The sequence below is a fragment of the Sinohyriopsis cumingii genome, chromosome 1, assembly GCF_028554795.1.
Source record: "Sinohyriopsis cumingii isolate HCF-2022 chromosome 1, ASM2855479v2, whole genome shotgun sequence".
Classification (NCBI taxonomy): Eukaryota; Metazoa; Mollusca; class Bivalvia; order Unionida; family Unionidae; genus Sinohyriopsis; species Sinohyriopsis cumingii.
In genome coordinates this window covers 34,785,536-34,809,279 of record NC_142961.1, presented here as the reverse complement: position 1 = coordinate 34,809,279, position 23,744 = coordinate 34,785,536, and the positions used below count along the sequence as shown (strand labels likewise).

The 23,744-nt window shown below is 34.8% G+C and overlaps 1 protein-coding gene and 1 long non-coding RNA gene across 2 annotated transcripts in view; one reads left to right on the top strand and one right to left on the bottom strand.

Annotated features, from left to right (window-relative positions):
* The window catches only part of LOC149806685 (uncharacterized), a 379,423-nt gene that overhangs the window by 325,125 nt on the left and 30,554 nt on the right, over positions 1-23,744 (top strand). The window lies entirely within an intron of this gene.
* On the bottom strand, positions 652-22,886 carry LOC149806686 (uncharacterized). Its single transcript, XR_016420791.1, has 2 exons — positions 22,666-22,886; positions 652-1,068 (listed from the first exon to the last, which is right to left on the bottom strand). It is a non-coding gene; the product is annotated as an uncharacterized LOC149806686 (long non-coding RNA).

Genomic DNA, 23,744 nt, shown 5'->3' with positions numbered 1-23,744 from the left:
ATTGCATATATCATGCTGTTATTGCATACTTGTAGTGGGACTTAGAATTTTGTATTTAGGATTTTTTTTTAAACTTCTTTTTCTGTAGTTGCTGTAAATGAAGAGGAAACTGTTCCATCTTAAAAACCTTACGCTGATAATACATATAATTTTATGAAGCAGATTGTCTAAGGCTCTTTCCTTTAAAGAACACCTTTGTTGGTCTGGTTCAAGTCTCAGTTACTCCAACATGGTATGTGTGAAAGCTTGCCAAAAGCTTCTTGTTAGTCACTGGTTCTTATTGGGTATTCCTAGGTTTCTCCACTGCCAAATATAGCCTATCATGAGCTGAAAAATGTCTTTAAATCCCCCAGAGAAAAAGAAATGTAGCATTTAAATCTGAACGTTGCATTACATAACCAAAGACAAATTTATGGTCCTTGATGTTAAAAGGAATTTTACTTGCTTAGTGTGACGTGACGGGTAGTTATGCTGTTACTGTGGTAGGAGTGTTATGGTTGGAGTGGGGTGCTCTCAATATTCTATTTAAATTATTATAGAAGTCCCACCCTGAGGCTCGATTTTGGTTGGAAGTTAAATTAGTGAAAGATAGATGTAAGGCTCCAAGCCCACAGTCGGCAGTTAAATGATTGAATATACAAAAAAGTGAGATTCAATGAATAACAATTTAATGACAGTTCAATAGTCAAATGATAAATTTCCCAAGTACTCTCCTTCCACTCGACCCTGTGATAGCCTATTGCATCATTTGATTAGTAGTGTGAGATAGCTTTCCACTTGTCCTTCTACTCATCTGTGTATTTTTCTCTCCTATTCCTCCAATTCGTACTCCTCTTCCTCCTGACTTTCTCCAAATTCCTTCTTCTCCTCAACTTATCTATATTCCTCCTCCTTCTCCACTTTCTCCTCCGACTCCTTTTCCTACTCCGACTCCCTTTCCTCCTCCTCCTTGACTCCCTGTACCGAATAGACTTATCAACTCCAAATACTCTGCTAGTTTCACTTCCGTCTCCCACCTTAGAGATTCAGTACTTAACTAAACCGGAAGTTCTGTCCCCCACAAGCTTCCTGTGAAAACACAAGTACAGTTCAATATTTTCCTTAGCCGTCTCATCCCACACTATACCCAGCCTGTCATCAGATAACGGCTATTAAATTTCTTCGGCCGCACATTCATTCACACCAAAATACAGACACATTTGGGGCCTCGAGTGGCCGAGTGGTCTAAAGCGCTCACCGTTCCGGATCACTGCCATCTCACCTCTGTCTGCGTGGGTTCGAGTCCAAGGCTCGGCTAGCATGGGTAAGTGGGAAAGCCTGCCAGTAGCTTCTCGTGGGTCGGTGGCTCTTCCCTGGGTTTTCCAGGGTTCTTCCTCCACCACTTATACTGGCCACCATGTATAGCCTATCTTGTGCTGAAAAATGGCGTTAAACCCTACAACAACAACAACAACAGACAAATTTTCTTTACATTACAACTCATACAAAGTACACAAATATTCAAATATCCATGCTCTGATATATCCATACATCAATATTAACTAATCTTACACACTTCAGCCATTTTCCAAATTCACATTTCAAGCATGTGTAAAATCTAACATATCACATGAATAAATGCACTAGTTTACTATGAAGTAACCTGATAGCAAATTACAAAATAAATTCTGATTACAAGCTAACAATCTACATAATTCTCTACATAATACTCAAATACGCCTGCAAATGAACACTACAAAGGTAATTCTACATACTAAATGATCCAAGTAATTAAGTATACATACTGCATATAATTACAATTACAGTGCCTTAATATTCTGCAAAAATTGAGCAAGTAACTTACTGACCTTTATGAAGCTTTGTCTTTCCTTAGAATCTCCTCTCTAAGTTTTACCGCAAAATTACCAGTGGCTCTCTCATAGTAACCCTATATAGCTCATCAATCTTCCTAGGCAAAACTAAATTTTTGCCTGCTAGTTAGAAGTTATAATTTGGATCAAAATTTTTACCACACCCTTTATCTCAATTCTGATTGGATGTCGCTTTGATTTGATCCAATCAAACTTAGCAGACAATGTCCTTCTTGATGTCTGTCCACGTGGAGACAGATTTAGAACACGCCCCAGTTCCTCGCAGGTTCCTTTGATCTAGGACAAAGCTTAACACCTAGGTGGGAAGTTGCTCTAATGCCTGTGCCAATTCAAGATGCCGGATCTTCTCTCTGGTCACGGTAACCTTGCGTAAGAGATTAACTCTAGCCTGCAGTAATGTTTAGAAAGCAATCATGGCTTGTACTAATACCTTAGTTCATACATGACTTACAAACTGGGGTTGAGCAAACGTGACACCCAGGCTGAATATAGTTGAAGACATTTTACTTTTTGAATGTCTGGGGATTTTTGTTGTCAAATTTCATTTACCATAGGACTTTCACTGATCCCTTAGGACACATACTGTATCATAATAACTTAAGCTTTACATCATCCAACCTCCAATCAGTTTAAATTTTATATGTTCACAGGCAATGACATGCTTATGACAGATTGAGTATGGATGCCCAATATGGAAATGCTACTTTCAGCTGTTTTTATCAGTACCTTGTGATGATAACCAGACCCTTTGTCCACTCGCCAAAAAAACCCATTTCTCCCACATGTTTTCCAGACAAGTTGATCCCCAGCTAACTCAGTGTTATAAGAATAAATCAATGCATATTGTGTATAAAAAAAATTAGCAGAAACATTTCAGGTTTCACTTAGTTAATGATTCTAGCATTCAGATAAAATATAAATGTACATTTCACAAATTTTTGCTGTCTTTTGTGGATATTTTGGAAACATCTTTCATTTGAGTAGACACAAGTAGTTAGGAAACAGACATTAAATATTCGAGAGGGTGATACTAAACCATAGGAATACATTTTTTACTTATTTTTAATCCCTGGTTCCCACCTGCTAAGAAATGATTGAATGGTTAGTCCCTATGGTTTTTGAGTTATACAGTGGCATCTTCCTATAAGTCCTCAGGAAGACGTGCATTTTGGAATCCTAATTTTTTAAAGAAGTTTCATATTTTTTCTGAATTCAATGTAAAATTTGTTGTCCAACACCATAAATACAGATTATTGTATTACAAGAGTGTGACGTTAAGTTATTTGATGTTTGGAGAAAAAAGGTCCAAGCACAGTGTCATTGTTAAGCAGTATTGACCCTAGGTCAGACCTGTACCATCAGCTGAGTCAATGGAAATGGGACAAGCATAGCAAACACTCTTTAAATTCACAAGTTGACAAGAAGGATGCTTAATGACCAATGCATTCAATGACTGATTCAGTTTTAAAAGGGATTGGAGTGTTCATTTAAAACATCACATGCCAAGTTTCATGCAAAAATGGTATACTTTTTGCTGAAAAAATAGAGAAGGTTGGACATTTTAGCAAAATACATGTACATATAAATTACCTTCTTGCTCAAAACCAGTCAGATGACTCCAAAAACTTGAATTCGAACATTGGTCTATCTGCCTGATATTATGTATTAAAATATTTGGAATTCTTTAAAAATATGAAACCAGTAGATGCCAAAGTTTATTCCGTTTTACTGACTGTTATGTAAAGAATTATAATGGCATTTGTATAACATCTCACCTTGAAGCATCAGTAATTTATACTTCAACACAGATAATTTAACATATCAAATGACCTACTTAGAATAATTCAACTACAATGACTGTTGAAAGATAAAACGACCACCATTTTTCAGTGCCTTATAAACAAAAGAAAGAATCCAGGGGTCATTGTGCGTCACTGAACTCTCTATTGACAGTCAGGTTCATCATATTTAGTTTTAAATAAACTCAACCAAGCGCAAAGAATGTCACTTACAATAATTGAGTCCAAAACCAAAAGAATTTTGTTTGTATATGTACAGTTCGTAGCCTTTTATATATGCCATTTGTTACTATTGGAAAGGCAATTTTTGTAAGGCAAACATGACGTGCTCTGAATGCTGCAAAAAAATCAAAAAATAGGACAGCAACAGATGCCTTTAATCTTGATTCGCAACAATAAATTAAATAAATGCTTGAAGACAGGCAATAATGCTGTATATGAAACTTAATTTGGGAGAACAATTGGCTAAGAAGCAGATTGTTTTCATGAGAAAAGTTGACTAAGAGATTTAGTAGCATAATAGGTCTTTTTTTACCACCTCGGAAGGGGGAGGTCGTGGGTTAGATGCCTGGCCGAGTCATACCAAAGACTTACAAAAATGGTACTAACAGCTACCTCACTTGGTGCTCAGCATTAAGAGGTTAGTGTTGGGACTGGTCTGCCTGGTGTCAGGATAATGTGACAGGTTGGGACATCATGCTACATGTCTGTGGCATGATGCCCCAGTGCTAGACATCACTATAAACTGTCACACTGCAGACATCGTAGCGATATGACTGAAAAATTGTTAAAGCTACGTTAAAAATCCAAACCACACACTTGTTTTTACCTATTATACGAGGTCACACTTTGATAGCAGATTTCATCAGTTCGTTCATTAATGTGAATCACAAACATGTCAAGTCAGAGAGATTTAAATATCATGTTTTACATATCTTTTCTTTACTAAGGTTTTGACCCTTCCAGTTACCTAATGGTTAGAGAGTCCACCTTGGATGCGGGAGGTCATGGGTTCGAACTCCGACTGAGTCATACCAAAGACTTATAAAAAATGGTACTAACAGCTACCTCACTGTGTGCTCAGCATTAAGAGGTTAGTGTTAAGATTGGTCTGTCTGGTGTCAGGATAATGTGATTGGGTGGGACATCATGCTACATGTCTTTGACATGATGCCCCAGTGCTAGACATCACTATAAACTGCCACACTGCAGACATCATAGCGATATGACTGAATTTTTTTTAAAGCTACGGTAAAAATCCATTGAACTTAAGTACATTGTATAGATCTTGCTTATATATTTAAGCACTGTAGATTTGATTCCATAAAGATAATAACTGTGTTAAAGCTGAGGCTTGAGAATTGTCTCCTCTAGTAAAGGACTAAATGCCTTCTGGGACAGATCTAGCTGTTTCCAAAAAGGTTTGATTGGTGGGGTGGTTTGATTAGCTTTAAAGTGGCAAAATTGTTTTGAACTGAAAGTTGCCCTTTTTAACTGGAATAGGGGATTGTACTTGCATCTTTATGTAACATTTACAGCTGAACCACTAGATCTGCTTTGACTATTCTTTCATGCATACTATGGTCAGACTGAATGTATATTTTTAGACAAGCTTTACAAACTTGAGGGAAAAGGTCATAGTTTATATTTTCATTGAAATTTCCTTAACTTTGCTCAAGGAAATAACCCAGTATAAGCTTGCATATATATTAATTGCATTGTTACCTTATATAATCTGCACACATGGCAATTTATCTGCATTGTTTAATTGTCATGAGTTTATGATGATTGAAAATTCTACTTGTTTTGGTCATAGATCACATGGCTTACTGTATGGCCCATAATGTCTCTCATCCATTTGCTCCTTAGCAGAAGTTTTTCTTTATATTGCTACTCTTTCAAAACTCCATTGCCATGAAACTTAACACAGACATGGACACTCACACATCATATGGTGTTAGTTAATCCTAAATTAAAATGGTGTTGCTCAGACTTCACTTCTCCATCAAGTTTACTGTTATCACCATCTGGAACAGATGGTCATATCAAGATGATTTTTTTTACAGAGAGAATTTTTAGAATGTCTGATTGGTCTGAAATAAAAATGTTGCCAGTCTGGTAGGCAATACAGCCACCATGATAGCCAGCTTATAGTCTTCTTCTTGTTGTTGTTCTAGGGTTTAATGCCATTTTTCAGCGCAAGATAGGCTATACATGGCGGCCAGTATAACTGGTGGAGGAAGAACCCTGGAAAACCCAGGGAAGAACCACTGACCCACGAGAAGCTACTGGCAGGCTTTCCCACGTATCCACTATAACCTTGTTATCAGTACTCCAAGTGAAACAAAAGTCATATTGATGTGGGGTTTTCACTAGCAGGTCCTAAATGAAAATGAATCTGACACTTAATATGGCCACCATCATATCAAGATAGGGTTTTAAAAATAATTATTGTGATATCTAGTTGGTCATAAATGAAAGTGGTGCTGATTTTACATGTAGATCCATTATTAAAAATCTTGTTATTGCTTCTGAATATTGCAAATGATTTTGACACTGGAGTTATTATTGCTACTTATCCTGAATGGATAGTCATATTCACATGGCATTTTAACCAAAAGATTTTTGATTAGTTGGTTCAAAATGAAAGTGCTGTTACTTAAAGATCTTACACCAAATATAGCTGTCACAGCAGCTAATTTTAAAATCTTAGTTTTCACTCAGAAATAGTAGATGTTTTGAATATTCTACATTTGAAAACAAGAAATGGTCATATCTTGAAGGAAAATCTTTCAGCGAGTAGAACATCAGTCCCAATTAGAAGACTGTTGCTTTATAATTCTTTATGATTTTAGAATTTAAATTGTAATTGACAGTATATAACTAGTGTTGTACAGATATGCTGTTAAACCATTTACATGGATACTTAGAAAATAAGTTATCTAGGTAAAGTTCAGATGATAAAGTGTGTAGGTGTATCACTGTGAAACCTTGATAATACAGGTCTTTTGTGAGTTACACATTATTTGGTTGTTACAAAATATAAATTGAAAGACTGAAAGACAGATGATCCTTTTATTGCAACAGTACTGAGAAATGTAATTATTTAGAAAACCTTAATAATAATACTCGTGTAGATAAATGAATTCAGAGTATTTGAAATGTTTTAGGGACAAAATTGATGTTGGTTCAGATGAATGTTAAAGACGGATAATTGAGGTTTGAATGATAGATGTATTTCATATCTCTGACATTCCTTTTCTCACTTTTAATTTCTGGTATATGTGTGTAATACAATAGCATTGGGAAAGCACAGTTTCCACACTCACTACAAGAGGATGTGGGTAAGAATCCTGCATGCATCTGAACCTCTTGGACAGAAGGATTTTTCTCCCATGTTTACTGCGTCTGCTTAATTCCTCCTACCATTCACTGAAATCTCTCGTGTACACAAATTTATGAATGAAATTTTTTATCTTTTCCATTTTTGAAATAAATATTCTGGTTCCATTGCATTATATTTATGATAATACTGGGATCACATGACTGAACTGGCTTAGGCAGGCAAGGCAATGTATTTGCTAATTTCATCTCTTGATCCTGTTGGCATGGTTGGCTGGCTTCATTGTTTGAAGTTTGTCAAGGTGGATTATTCTTTGTGTGAACAAAATTAATTCTGAAAGGATTAAATATGTTCATTGTTTATGGTTGGATTACTAAAGTCTAATTAGCGTAAACAATAAACATTATTTACAGTCTCCCCAGATGTGCTGCTTCTGTATGATCGAAAGTAATTTGGACAGGATTAAAAATGTTATTTGATTATGATTGGCCATGGATTACTCAAGAGCTCAAGTGGCATAACACTGGGTCAGTTTGACTTCAGTGTTGAAAGTTTATCAGGATAGCTAAGTATCCCTGTGTCAAAAATACCAGAATCTATGCAACCGAAATGTCATGAAATTCAGTGTTGGTTAGAATTGGGAATTTCAGCAGTTGTAATCACATTCATAGGGGCATGAATATGCATTTTGTTCTTCCTGTAAAGCTGATTTGAAAACTTGTTAAAGATTGACATCATACAGAATTCTGAGCTCATAAAACCATGACAACAAATAATTTTGCCGGAATGCATCACTGAATCTATGTTTGCCAAATCTGCATCAGCTGTGGATAAAGTTAGACATGCCAAGACACTATTTGCCAACTTTGTGGACAAATATAATAACTGATGAATGACCATGATACGTAGAACCTGACCAGTAATCACCATGTGTTTGACATTATTAAGAATGATGGTGTTGCAAAAACTGATAAAAACACCACTGACTTTACACCACTAACCTTAATTTCATTCTTGTAAACATGAATATAAACCAGTCTAAAGTACATGTCACTAACTGCCTTTGTACTCTGTAATAATGCATGTCATTGGATGGGGTCTTTGTCCCAGTTTATAATACTAGTAAATGATAATCATATTCCAGATTTTATTGCCATTATTAAAGAGTGGTGATAATGAAAACAGCAAAGGTGTCTAGAAATTTGGCTTGAAATCACCAGGTGTAGTTTTGTAATGTTTGTGCTTCATATAAAGAATTTTGCTGACATTAAAATAATATTAGAATCTCATCCAGACAGTACCAATCATGAGCAGTTATGGCAAACAGTCATCAGTAATAATCTACTCACAATTTAAATGTCTATGTAGAATGCTGCAAATATTTGCAGCTGTCATCAGTAATAATCTGCTCACAATTTAAATGTCTATGTAGAATGCTGCAAATATTTGTAGCTGTCATCAGTAATAATCTACTCACTGGTGGGAAACAATTTAAACGTTTATGTTGAATGCTGCAAATATTTGTAGTTACATATGAGAATAGAAATGGCAACAAGTTATCATGAAAGGAGATGAGATGAGGTGCATATTTTAATATGTAAAATATGCAAATTTGTTCAGTAATTTTTGTAAACTTCCATGCTAAAAATTGGGTTGATAGAAATACTCCCTTTTTTCCTGACCAAATTTGGAAGTCTCCTGATCTGTCCAGACTAGGCTAGATTGACCACATGGTGTGTGTCTAGGTCAAACACCAATCACCTCAGAATGATAAGATTTTGTATTGTTTTCTAATGTGTCACAAAACACCAACCAACCAACTAACCAATGGTAGTACATGTATTTGGAGGTCATTAGTCATTGGCTTGATCTTAGGCAAAAGAACTTGAAGGGATATTGAAAGTTTACATGCTTTCTCAGAGGATTTGAATGATAATGGATTGTTTGTATCACAGATAATGAATCTAGCTACGCTGACATTTTATCATGGTTACTTATATACTTCGTATTCGATGACCTGAAGTGGTGTGATCAGCCACGATGGGTAGGGTCTTTATCAGCAAATATCCGTGTGGTGAAATTTAGCACGTTATCTAACTGGCCCCACCTGTTTATTATTGCCTGTATGCATTTATAAATTGCACATAAATTCATATGCATATGTTCAGAGCACCTGCTTGTACATAGAAATATATTTCTATGGGCATGTTAAAAAAGTTGCCATTTCTTCAAGTAACTTTCAGTTCTTTATATTTCATTCATATTCACTGGTTGATTTAAATTAGAAAGTTAACCTGTTGTTAAAGCAGTGACTTGAACTCTATTCATGATGATTATATATATATATCTGGCTAACCACTTGATACATCCACTGAGCTGACTGTAATAAAAGGGATCACATTTGTTGGGAAATAATAGGCTGCAGACTTTTATCATAATTAATACTCAATTATCTTAGTAACAATTTTAAATTGGTAGAAAAATTTTCTACTTTTATTAAATGTACAAATTTCAGTACCCTATTTTGCCCTTTATATATGCATCTGTACATAGTGACCTTAAAATTAAACTGAAAGACACCATCAGACTTGAAGGTATGAAAGAGTTTTATTTTCCTATGGTAAATAATTTACTCTAAATGATCATTTGCACCAATTAATTAATGCAATAAGTAGGTCATTTTTTAAATGGATTTAGCCTTAATGAGACAATTTACAGGAGACTAACGTCAAGGCGGATTGGAAACTAGTGGGGGGGGGGCCTGCATGCAAATGGTCTAAAGCACTCACATTTACCCATCACTGCCTTCTCACCTATGTCCACATGGGTTCAAGTCTCGGGTTCAGCCAGGGTAAGTGAGAAGGCTGCCAGTAGCTTCCTGTGGATCGGTGATTCATACCATGTGTTTTCCCAGGTTCTTCCTCCACTAGTTATACTGGTCACTAATATAACCTATCTTGTGATGAGAAATGGCATTAAATTAAAAAAAAAACAACAAACAACAAGAACTCTACCTAGTGTACCAGGTATTAAATGTTTTCTATTGTTATAGAACTGTGATTCCTGACACATTGATTAGCTAATTCATGGTACACAGTTTGTTAACCACTTTTATGTAATTACTCTAAGTGCATAGAAAAATGAGATGTTACTAATTTTAACTAAATGATTTATTCGTTAACCCTATTTGATACTTTAAAATTGAAAGTCAAGGGTAACATTACAGCAGGAAAATTAGATATTTGCACTGATACATTTGCTTTGCCACTATCTGTAAAAGAAATGAAATTATAAAAATGTATTAGACTCGAGTGGAAAGATTAGTGTTTTGTTTGGTTCTTACAGTAGGAAAAAATTTAATCTTAATTCAAAATAGGAAAGTTTAAAACTATAAACTGTTTTCCAACAGAGCACTGTTACAGTCAAATGAGATCAAAAGGCTTAGAAATTACCTAAATATTCCACCTAATATAATTTGTTCTCATATGCCAATAAGGTTCCCCTGTAAGATCTGGCTAGTTGTGGAAGGGCCTGATTAAGCTCATTCATGGTACATGTATGTATGTCACTTTGCCCCTATATGTATTAATTATCACAAGAAAAATTATTAGCAAAAGATTGCATTGGTTTATGATTTTTTGGACAATTATGAAATTTTGGGACAATTATGAAAAGTCAAAGATGATACTGAAATTGTATTGAAAATTTTCATTAATGCTGTTTGTAAACCACTTCCCAAACTTCATATGCAAGATGCATAAATAAAATTTACATTTATATGCTGTTTGTAAACCACTTCCCAAACTTCATATGCAAGATGCATAAATAAAATTTACATTTATATGCTGTCAGGACATTGCAAATGCACTGCTACTGCTTTAACTTAGTTTAATTTATCCATTTGGATTCTTTAGAATTTAAAATCAAGGTTAACCTGACAGAAAGAAGTATTTATTTTCTTTGGCATTATCTTTGTCACTATCACAAAATTATAAAACAAATCTTTCAAAAGTTGGTGTTATGTTTTGGTACTGACATTCAAAGAAAACTCCTAATAGATAATTACCGAATGACAACATCAGCCGCCATATTTGTGGTCAGCTGGCATATTTACCATTAACTTGATATGGTGTTTGGAAGTTTAAATAAATTCATTGAATCTCAAGATACTTTTTTGAAAATTACTTACATAAACAGAATGCAAATTAGGCTTTATTTTAGCATCTATATTTGTGATTTATAAGTTGACTTTGCTTCAGTGTTCCTTGTTAAAAATGGCGAATTTTGGTGATCGCATATTGGAGAAACTGCCAGGTTGCCCATCGTCCAGGTAAAAATGGGCAGAATATTGTCTGCTAGTGACTTATTGGGAAGCATCTTTTAAAAATTAGGAAAGGTAGAAGATATAAATTTGTTTGCAACAGTACAGTGTTACAGCAACTCCAACCAGTCATCAAGGTAATATACCTAAGACTAAATTCAACCAAATTATGCCTTTGATGGTATTAGCAACTTTCCAGTCCAAGTGTTGTATACTGCAGAGAACTTCAACCCTGTGACCTAGTAAGCACAGCTAGTTTTATAGCCTGAGGGCAAATTCATTCAATATGTGCCTCAGATCTTACTGCCCAACCATTCTGCCTGAAGGAATGTGGAAGTATTCCCTCCCATCCTTCTGACTCATCTGAGAGGGAAAAGTTCTTGGCGATTCATTAGTTACACAGATCACCCTATCTTGTTGGTGTGCGGTTTGTATATCGCCTAGCAACCAATGCATCTGGTGACACTGCTTATGGGTCATGTGGCATCAGCAGACACACTTACCCACTCTGCAACTTATGTGTGGGTAGTACATGTAGTATCTTGAATGCCTAAGTTTTGTAGACAGTGCATTTGATTTAAATAACATTATTGTTAAATGCATCATAGATTTGACTTTCGTTAGCGGTCAAAACCAATAACAAAATTAAAATTGTGTGAGTAAAAGAAAGGTGGCTAACAACTCTCTCAAATTACTTATTGAATAATCACAAAAAAATTTATATTCTGTTTTGTGTGAGCAAAAATAGTTAATATTTGCACTACAAAGCATAAAACCACTGTGGCCGCCGCTTTATTAAAGGTCTTGTTGCAAGAACATCAACTTTTGTATTGTTGATACAACAAAGTTTTAGGTGGAAATCATCAGGTTGTCAACAGGATCAGTTTCTCAGATTTGGTAGGGGGTGGAGCAGGGTGAATTGGATAAATTCGTCTCAGTTGATGTAGAGTTCAGTTCATCTTTGGACTTGATAAATCCTTAAATGAAATTTCTTGATCAGATATTAAATTGATTGATTGATAATCTGAAGTATTGAACAGTCAGCAGAAAAAAGAATGGATTAAATATATTGTTTGTTTTGCAAACATTTTATGAATTCCCTGTGACTTGATCTTGGGGTCCATCAACAGAATATGTTTGTTCACTAATGGTGGATGTATTCATAAGAATATGATAAGAGTTTTCAAATACTTGTTTAGGTCTTCCTTCCTTTTGTACATCTTCCAGCATAGGTGACAAGAAATTCTAAACCAATATCGACTATATATGTTGCTCCAGAAATTGTATTGTACTTATACTGTGCTTTACCTCTTGCACAATGGTGTGCCATCTATAATGTGAAACAATCGTTACTGGAAAGAGTGATATCATGGTATATAAAATATGCCTTGCAATGCAATGTCAGTGAAAGAGGAATGTGGTCTCTTATAGAGAATGAAGAATTCCATCAAAAGACACTGGGGCCTAAATATCTGAGTTTTCATGGGAGGAATAAATAAACTTCAAATTAGAATTTAACTTAAAATGCCTGGACTCCAAGTTAAACAGAGATGTTGATCCCTACCAGATGTAAATGGTGATTCCATTTAATATATTTTCTCACTTTCTGCCTAATGTTGCTATTAGATACATGTAGTTCTGGATCAGATAGAATAGTCTATATTGTGGTCTGAGGTAGGTTAAAATCTTTAATCCTTCTTGCAGATATCCTTATTCATTTATGCTCACTTGAAATTCCCTTTTAGTCTCACCTGATTAATGTATGCCACAAGTTAGGCTGGTGAGTAATAAATAACATTACCTGTAGAACAGTGACCTCTTAACTTTGAAGTACATTTGAGGTTTCTACAAATGCTTTTCCTCTGTCTGCGTGGGTTCAAATTGCGAGTTTGACCTATGTGTGGGTATGTGAGAAAGTTTGCCAGTAGCTTTTCGTGGGTCGGTGGTTCTTTTTGGTGTTTTCCCAGGTTCTTCCTCCACAATTAATACTGGCCACCATGTATAACCTATCTTGTGCTGAAAAATGGTGTTAAACCCCACAACAACAACAACAACAAATGCTTCTAAGATTTTAGATTTATTTCATGCAATTGAACAGTATCACAATCCAGTACTTTATTTGCAAATGACCATTAGAAACCTCATGATTGGTTTCCAGTCACAAATACACAACACTGATTGGTTTGGATGTTCTAAACCTGTCCATATATACTAAAAGATTCTTTGAGGCTATATCATCAGTTTTCCATTTGTTTATCAAAATGGAACCAGCAATAGCTAAGCAGCTCTCTGGATTTGATGATGAAATTTGAATTTATGTTATTAATTGCATATGGCATATACAACAACTGTAATGTGTAATTTTGCACCTTTTGCTTTGCTGCATATTTTTACCACATGCCAGTTAATCAAATATGCCCAGATTTGCATATTAGGAGTGTCACTATTTGCCCAAAATGTACAAATCACATGAAGTCCTATTATGTATGGTTGCTAAATTTTCCAACTGTATAGTTTATGAACTTTTGTACTAAGCATTCATAATAAATTGACCAAAAAATATACAAATCTGAGGCAAGAATGACCTATTTATATTTTCATGATCTTAATCAGTGTTTGTTGAAAATATTAATTATGGCAATTGTTTTTATCATGTAGACTGTATCCAAATGAATGAGGCAATTTAATTAGTGTAAGTTATTGTTGAAAATGGGTTTATAGAACCGGGACTGAAAACTATTGGTCTGCCTGTTTCATTACAGCTGGTCCTTGTGATAATTAGGGCACAACACCAATGTGTGATGTTATATAGGTTGGTGGTTCTCAAACCTTTTTTTCTTCAAAGACCACTCAAATATTGTTGAAAGTCATTGGACCACTTATTGATCTTATGATGATTGTGCCATTAGCTAACTCAATGGTGGCCCCGAGTGGCCGAATGGTCTAAAGCGCTCACCATTCCGGATCACTGCCATCTCACCTGTCTGCTTGGATTCGAGTCCAAGGCTTGGCTAACGTAGGTATGTGGGAAAGCCTGCCAGTAGCTTCTCGTGGGTCGGTGGTTCTTCCCTGGGTTTTCCAGGGTTCTTCCTCCACCAGTTACACTGGCCACCATGTATAGCATATCTTGTGCTGCAAAATGGCGTTAAACCCTAGAACAACAACAAGCTAACTCAATGCTACCTCTCTATGTAGCACCTAGATAGAGCTCATGGTCCACATACCACAGTTTGAGATTATTATTTGTGTGGACACTTCAAGACATCTAGCTATTGAGAAACTAGAAGGCCTATGTGGTGACCAAAATTGTAAGGATTTATATTTGTCTGCCCCCACACCTGAGAGATCTCCACCACCAATATCTGATCTGTATTTGTGGGTAATATTACTTCAAGCCAAATGAAACATACTTTTGAGTACAGATATAGTATACTTTTGAGTAGATATAGAAAAAAATATAGATCAGGGAGTCTTTCTTTTTTATAGGGATGTACTTGTTTTGATTTCTATTTCAATGTTTCTGATCAATATGTCCTCAGATTTCAAGTTGTATATTTTCAAAACAGGTTTGTATTCCATATTAACCTTATGGCTGCTTTCCCCTCATATGGAACATATTAGTGACCCTTTTCCATGCATTGATTTATTGTCCATTTCATGTCTGCAGTATCTAGGTTATATTTGATGTAAAAGTTCATAGATTTGGGCATGTTTGTGAAAAACTAAGCATACATGTACTATAATGAAGCATGGGAATATGCAATGGGTTGCATATATCAATGCTTCACAAATTCCAAAATGTGATACTGTATGTTAGTGAATACCAAAGTTGATGGGAAAGACATAAATGCCAAGGAAACCAGGAGTGACAGTTTCTGGTCTCTTTTTTAAGTAAACAAACATTGCATGTAAACATAACATGTAGAAATGTTTCCTCCTGGCTGTTGCTTTTTACCTTTATACCTGTCCTTGATGAAGCAGAGGTATATAGTCAGGTAAGAAGACATTACATCTAACTGTGCATTGTTAAATTAAGAGGTTCTAATGGTATTAAAAGGAAAATCAAAACTAATGCATAATATGTACTCAATCAACAGAGTTAAATGTATTCATTTCATTTGTAAAATGTGGGCACAATTTGTCTTAAACAGTTCAGCAGAAATTGGCCTTTAATTTCCAGATTTTTCCAAGTTTCCGTTTTATTGCTTTTTTTGAAAGGATCATTTGGATCCAATGGTTATGCAATGAAGTGTCTTGGGTGATGATCGATGTATTGCTCTAAAATGGTCATTTTCTATGAACAAAGCACCTGGCAGATTTTTCCTCACATTCTAAATATGTGGTTAGGATGGAGTAGCCAGTTTCATTCTAAGACATTCGGTTATATGGAATAAATGGAAATGATTGCTCCTAGACACAAGTAAATCACTTATTCATATTTTGGTACCTTTAAAATTGACATAAAATTTCATGTTTTGTAAATTTAAAAGTGGAATATTTTCTTCTTGTTAATCCAGTTTCATTTGTCCATGACCAAAGTAATTTCCAATGAAGATAAACTAAGCATTTGAATTAAAACTTGCAATTTCATTTCTTTTAAATATAACTTTCCTTATTTAATGTTCTGTTGTTGAACATCCTATTACAAAGTGTGTTGTTTAATTCAAAGAACTTATTTTCTTATAATAATTGTAGGTAACTCAACTTTCTATACTGTGTAATGCACAGTTTTCATCAACATTGTCTTTCTAGCAAGGCCACAGTTCAAGATAAAAATTCCATACTGTAAGAAAATAATAGAAAAAGCCCACTAAATGGTGCTTTTAAGCAAAGATTTAGAAATATATCATCCTGTACATTTTTCACTTGTTTTTCTTTAGCTCAGTTTCAAATTTGGGAGTGCTTACATTTGGAGCCACTTTAAAAGTTTAACTGGAAAGGCATCCGGTTTTTAAGTGGCACCTGAATTCGGGTAAATACAGTCACCTAAAGTAGGATAAATAAAGTCCCCTAACTTAGGATATGGCCTCTTTTGCCAAGATACAGTAGCATTTTGCCTCAGATTAAGCAGGAAGAAGCATGAGTTTGTATCAGGCTGTGGCGTCAGAACTCATTTTGTCATCAGCAGGTGTGGACAATTTATTGAAAGTAAGCTACCAGGTGAAAATATTAGAGATAGTGAATTCCAACAATTTTGCTGTATAGAAGGACGTAATTCATTCGGATTCAAAACTTCTTCCAAATGATCTGCTTGAGACTGTCTTCAGTTTTCGTCTTCTAGGTGTATATCATGCAGTGGGAAGAGCAAATCTTGAAGAATTTAAGTGTTTCTTTCATATATTGGAATCTGTTGTATTAGCATCTCAAATAGTTAATTAATCATCTGTGGATAAATGGTTGGATATAGTGGAGAAAGCAATGGTTTATCAAGTATAATAGATAAAATTGGTTTTATATGTGATACTAGATGGAAGCATTTCAGTCAGATGTCTGTATGAAAAAATACATTTGTATTGACAGTTTGTATTTTTTAAAAGAGGATCATTATCCTTGAAAGTACTGTCTTCCATCTAAATGGTAATTGTTTGTTAAAAACTACAACTCATTTCATCAATTGACATTTAAATGAAAATAATTGGTCTTAGACATGAAGTGCTAATATGATCAATTATCTCCTTTTTTGTTTTCATTGCTTGCTAAGTAATTTATTAAATGACTATTAGTGGTGAGTGTCAAGTCTTGTACTTGCTGCAGGTAATTGAATTACATACCTGTAGACACAGAATTATATATTGTAAGCTGGAAACATTAATAAGAAAGGAAAGTCCTGTTTCTGTTGTGCATAGGTAATTGTTTTCTTGACAAATGACCTGGGACATGGTTATATTTTTGTGGACCTGATGTACAAACTTCAGTTTGAGGATATACAGTTACGGAATTCATTGGATTTGATTGAAAGAACTTGAACATTTTAGCATTTGCTGTATACGGAATAACAAATTCATTGGATTTGATTGAAAGAGTCACCTTTTAACTTGAACATTTTAGCATTTGCTGTATACAAAATAGCAAATTCATTGGATTTGATTGAAAGAGTCATCTTTTAACTTGAACATTTTAGCATTTGCTGTATACGGAATAGCAAATTCATTGAATTTGATTGAAAGAACTTGAACATTTTAGCATTTGCTGTATACGGAATAGCAAATTCATTGGATTTGATTGAAAGAGTCACCTTTTAACTTGAACATTTTAGCATTTGCTGGACAACAAAGTTCTTAAAATTTCTTTTGACTTCTGTAAATCTTAATGCGCTTTAGTTTTAACTTTTCTCCATGCTTGCAGTTTAAACTGATAAATTTACTTATGAGGATCATCTAGAATAATCTGTGATCATTTTGATTTGAAAGTTAGTACTTTAAATTAGAAAATGTGTGAAAATGTTGTATTTGTTTTAGTGTCTTTTATACATTTTCTTTTATAAAGTAACTTTTTGCGATTGTTTTGCAAATTGGTCATCATTTGTTTCATCTAAGATCAACATTTACTGCCTGATATTTAATAATTTTGGAGAAGCATGGATCAACCAATGTTTTCGTCAGAGGCAGTTTTGATTCTACAACCGTACATGTACACCCCAACAGACTATGATCATGGTGAGTTGCACTATAAATATTCAGTCTTGGATAAAAAGAACTGTGAATTTCTAGCTGACATGCTTTTTCATGTTCAGCATTCGCACTTAATGAACATGACAGAAATATATGTATTGCATCAGTTTTCAGATCTACAGGTCATAGATTAAAAAAGTGTGTATGGGATGGTCTGTTGTCTGTCTTCTGGACAATCATTAACACAAGGTTATTATCACTAGTCCTCGTAAGCTTCATGGAAGAATAATGCAATGGAATTTTACAAACACCTTCTAGTTGGCCCTAGATGAAAGTGTTACTGCTTGCACACTATGAAAATCTTATCATTCTCTTCCTGAATGGATGGTCATATCAACATGGGGTTTTCACGAAAATATTTCTTACGGTGTCTCTAGTTAGTTCTGAATAAATATGGTGCTAATCTGATATCCAAGATTAGCATATGGCAGAACCCTTAGCAAAAAGAACTACAGTAAAATCGCTGTTTTATACTGATTTCTTTCAGACAAGCTATACTCCAGTTAAATAGCAATTAAACTAGTAAATATTAACTACTGGTAATTTGCATGTAGCAGTATTTTTAGCAGTTCTCAGTGATACTGCAGTTAAAAAGCAGTGAAATTGATACGTAAATGTGGTAACAGGTTTTATGATGTCATAAAAAACTAAAGAAAACTGATCACATTAATATTCCATTTTAAAGATGTCGTAACATTTGTGATGTCACAGAAAACTACAGAAGAACTGATGTAAAAACCTTTCAGTTTATGTCATTAAATACTACAAAGCAAACTGTTGCTAAATATGGAAAACAGTCATATCTTACTCATTTCCTATGTAACCCAACAAAATTGGCTACCCCTTTTGCACACAAGATTCTGATGCGATACCAAACTCGTTAGTCTCGTGTATTTTAACATGCAAATTAGGTAGAACTCGCATGAGCAAAAGAATCTATCAAAATTTAAAAATCACACAAGCAGGAATTGTTAATATATGAAAAAGATTTTGTTCACATGACCAATGCCTTCTGCATCATCTTAGTTTTTCTTATTTCTTCACATGGTTGGTGATTTTTTTCTGCCATTGTTATATTATAATGCTAAAAGATTCTCTTTAATTAATTTATCCCAAATGATCCTCATTTCTACTATATGTATTATATTCACTATTTACATCATTGATTATGCTCTTAAATTCTTTCAAAATGCTATGATATGCATCATTCTGTGAATTTTTCATCATTTTATAACATACAGTGCAGATTGTTTAATATAATACAGTATTCCCACACGTTCTCTGCCACAGAGAAAATAAGCTTCACCAATGTTATCAATGGAATACATAATATAGTGGTGATCAATAATCATATGCCTGTAGTGGTATTTTCACCTCATATTGTAGCATAGTCATCATCAGCAGTATAGGCCAGGCTGCAGCATATCTGTAGTAACTTTACTTGAGATGTGCTGTGGGTTACAATCATGATATGCTTCCTGTGGATTCACAAGTGCAAATTACATCAGTGTAATTTAGGGTTAAGTCATGGGGTATAGAAGGCTATGACCTGTATCAGCAATCAAAATCCAAAACCCCTTAATGATACTACTCAAGTCTTAATGAATTTACATAAATTTGCATCATATGTTCATAGCAGTGCTGGGTAAGATCTATCTAAGAGTCAATTTGAACTGTCATTGTGGAGAGTAAATTTACCATTTTATTATGCAAGAATTAAATATGAAATTTGCATATGCTCCCAGGGCATTCATGATTTGCACAGAATTAGTTAAAATTTGCTTACTTGGAAAGCAGTGATGTGCAAGAACTGCAAATTAGTTCCAAGTCTGCAAATAAAAATGTACTCAATGCAGTATAAAAAAGTTTTCAGCCATTCACCCCTAAAGTGCTTATTGGAAGATAAGTTGAACCAGTAGAAATATTATAGCTCTTGTTATGACAATATATTGCCTGGTAACTATTTACACATCTGTTTTCTTCAGCTTCATATCAATGGCTGTTAAACTAAATTTGATTGACACATTGGGCCCCGTAACAACTATTCTGTTATAGTTTGAATATTGAATCAAGGAAGTTTCACAAATGTGCATTTATTATACAGGCTGTCTAGAAGATCCAAAATTGTGGAGTCCCAGTGTGGTTCATCTTTAGATGATGATTTCATATGGCAAATGCTAGCTGGTCAAAGTGATGAAGACAATTTATTGCTAAAGTGAGGAAATATATCAGATTATTGGAGCTGGGGAAGTGTTAATGGATGTATCAGTGAGTGATTTTTTAACTGGAGGATGGCATTAATTGTCCAATGTGCATGCTGGATGGAAAAAAAACAGTGGGCATGACAGTCAGCTCCTCAGTTGGGAGGTATTTCAAAATTAAATGTAGAAAAGGCTATCTACCAAATTAAAATTCAGACAAGTTAAAATTAGATTGTACTTTTTTCTTTCTTTTCTTGTGACAATTTAGCCCTGTAGGATCATGTGTTACAAAACCATATATCCTTAGCAAAAAGCTTATGATAATCTAATAAATAAGAACCTAAAATGAAAATAAGAAGTAAAGCTATTTATTTGATCAAAATACTTGGCTAAACAAGTAGATTATGGCATTAACAAGAGTTTTGGAAATTTCTTTCAAATTGTAAGGAATGGCAAATTTTTTCATTTTTTGTGCAATGTTGATGCACAAGTGAATAAATAATTTGGTGATGGCATCAAAATGCACCCATTAACTCATTAACCCCTGGAGGTTTTTGTCATTTTCACCTGAAATGCAAGTGGGAAACATAGTTTGAGGGGCTATTTCTGAATACATCCTAATACATTGACTTCCAAGAGATTTCCATTTGACCTAATGCCTAGTTGAGTTAGAAACATTTTTTTTATTGGCTATTTTGCTTGTGCATGAGCAGAAGGATAAAAGTTCTAGTTTTGGGGGGTTTTTTTTGGCTTAGTGGACCCATCATTTTCATATCCAGACCACTCTTTATTCCAAATGCCCATCTTATCCTACTTTTTGCAAAGGTTTGCCTGTTTGTGTGCAGTTCAGAATGGTCTGCTTTAGATCTGAGGCAAAAAAGTATAAAATCCAGACACAGAATCGGATTCTGACAAACAGGCAAACTTTTGGTGGGAAAAAAAGTCCAAAAAGTTATGTTTTTCCCTCTGTATTTTGTAGTGCAACTGGAAAGGCCAGGATTATTTGGTATCATTTTAGGGCTACATCCATCTGCCTTTCTGTAATACTGCCTACTTGAGTGTATCTTAAATGACCTTGACAGTACAGAGCTCAGAAGTAGGCACCAGGGGTTAATTCAGTTAATGGACTTAAAATCCTAAAACATCATTATAGAAACATAAATCTTGCATGGTAGTCACAAGATTGCTAATTCAAGAAAGTTAAAACTTTCGCAAAGCTTATGTTAGTGAAAAATCTTTTGGAGCAGAAGTATCTACAGGGTGGCAGAATACCTGTGAGCTGTGGAAAATTGCAGACAACAGCCATAAAGAACAGTTTTCAGACTTGTTCTGGATGGCTCCATGCATGCAGTGGCCTAAATAGTTAGAGCATTCGCTTCAGATACACGAGGTCATAGGTTAAAACCCTGGCTGAATTGTACCAAAGACTTACAAAAATGGTATTAGCAGCTGCCTCTCTTGGTGCTCAGCATTAAGAGGTCAGTGCAGGGGTCAGTAACCTATTTTACATAGTATGCCACTTTTTTCCAGATTAATTACAAAATGACAAAATGTGAGCCACCAGTGAGAGAGTAACACTGTTAAAATCGAGATTTTTAGCAGCTCTTTATGTGCCACACATAACCTCTTGACGTAGCACCTTCTGCCGTGCATGCCCTTGGTTGCCAACCCCTGGGTTAGTGTTAGGACTTGTTAACCTGGTGTCAGGATAATGCGACATGTCTGCAGCATGATGCCCCAGTGCTAGACATCACTATAAACTGCCACACTGCAGACATCATAGTCATTATGACTGGAAAAATTTTCAAGCTACGTTAAAAATCCAAATATGAGACACACTAGTCTCTCAAACTTGTTCCAGCTAGCTAAGACAGCAGACTGTGAAATGGTGTTCTTCAAGAGTACAGAACAATATTCATGCACAGATAATTTGAAGCTCAGAAAAAAATGAACAGATTAATGATTATAGAACTAGAGACAACATCTTTTAAAGATTTTTTGTTTAAATAGGGATATTACAGAGAGGAGCAGGAAGAGAGCCAGATGCGATATTAAAGTGTTATGTAAATATTGAACCATGGCCATTTTCTCCTCCACCTCATTTTTGTTCTTCACCCCCACCCTACCACCATCCCCCCCCCACCCATTATTTTTGTGTCAAGGGGGAAAATATCCCTTATGGTGAAATCCTGGAAGCATCTCTGAATTTAGGCACTTTTTCTCTGAATTCAAAAGCTACTTACATTCTTTATGGCACAGGTATTTATGATCCTTAAATACACAACCCAGTGTTTACAGTTAGAGGAGAAAAGTAAGGTTATTAAACCTGGTTCATCTATTCACCAAACTGTAGTGCTGTTGTAATGTAAACAATGTTGGGTCACAATAAATGTTTTCAGGGAGTGATATGGGTATTACATTCATGTATAAAGACTTACCACAGAGAGTGTAACACTTACTTTAGTCTTAGGACTTGCACATGTACAGCTGTAAATCCATGGGTGTGGCCTGGAGCTCTATGATCTAAAACACTGGAGGTGTTAGTAAATTGTGTGGTCACAGCTTGAGGCATTTCCTACCTGGAATCTCCATACATATATCTTACCTTGTCAGGCGGGGAATATTATAAATCAAAGCATTACAAGGTGCTGCAGTGTGGTTCATGGATAGTTGCAAGGATTTCTGGATTTGTTAAAACATGATGATTGACTGTGGTATGTTTTAGGTACTTTAATGTAATTTATGTGTATCACATGTTTACTGTGTTATATATACATTAATATACCAATACTTTTGTAAATATCTAATTTCTGTCTAACACCTAATGACATCATAGAGGACATATTAGCATTGTGCCATTAAGAAAGGTGTAAGGACAGAGGCACCTGAAATCATACTTCAAAGTCAATATGTCACTTCACTATTCTGCAGTTTCATAATATGTTAAATGAGAAGAGGGGTTGCCACATGATAATGAGTACGTCCTTACAATTTGTTCTTGTTACTAATTTAATTTTTGAAACTTTTCAGATTATTTTACTCCCACCAAGGTTTGCAAGAAATTAGAATCGTGAAATTCATACATTTAACTTGAAATTAAAACTTATGTCAGGTCCTCTGTTTCTTCATCAGTACAGAGATTATTATATTTCAAATTCATTGCATCACAACACAATTTTCTGTTGAATTATTCATAGTACATACCGTATAAATCACCTCCTCATAATGCAAAATAAACCCATACACCTTTGATAAAGTTTCAAGTGCAAATGCAAGAGATTTTAATTTTTTCAATCCCGGATTAGCAGTCCAATGCAGGTGACACAGCTTCAGTGAAGAATTTGCAGTCCGATCCAGGAGATTTTGCTATTATTGTGGTGACATACTACAACAATTTTATATCACATTTTGTAAATTTTACACAAGTTTAGACTTGAAAACTTGCCTCTAAGAGTAGGAAAAGTATTTTAATATAGTACAGGTGTCAACACCTGCATGTATAAAGTATTTTAATACAGTACAGGTGTCATCACCTACA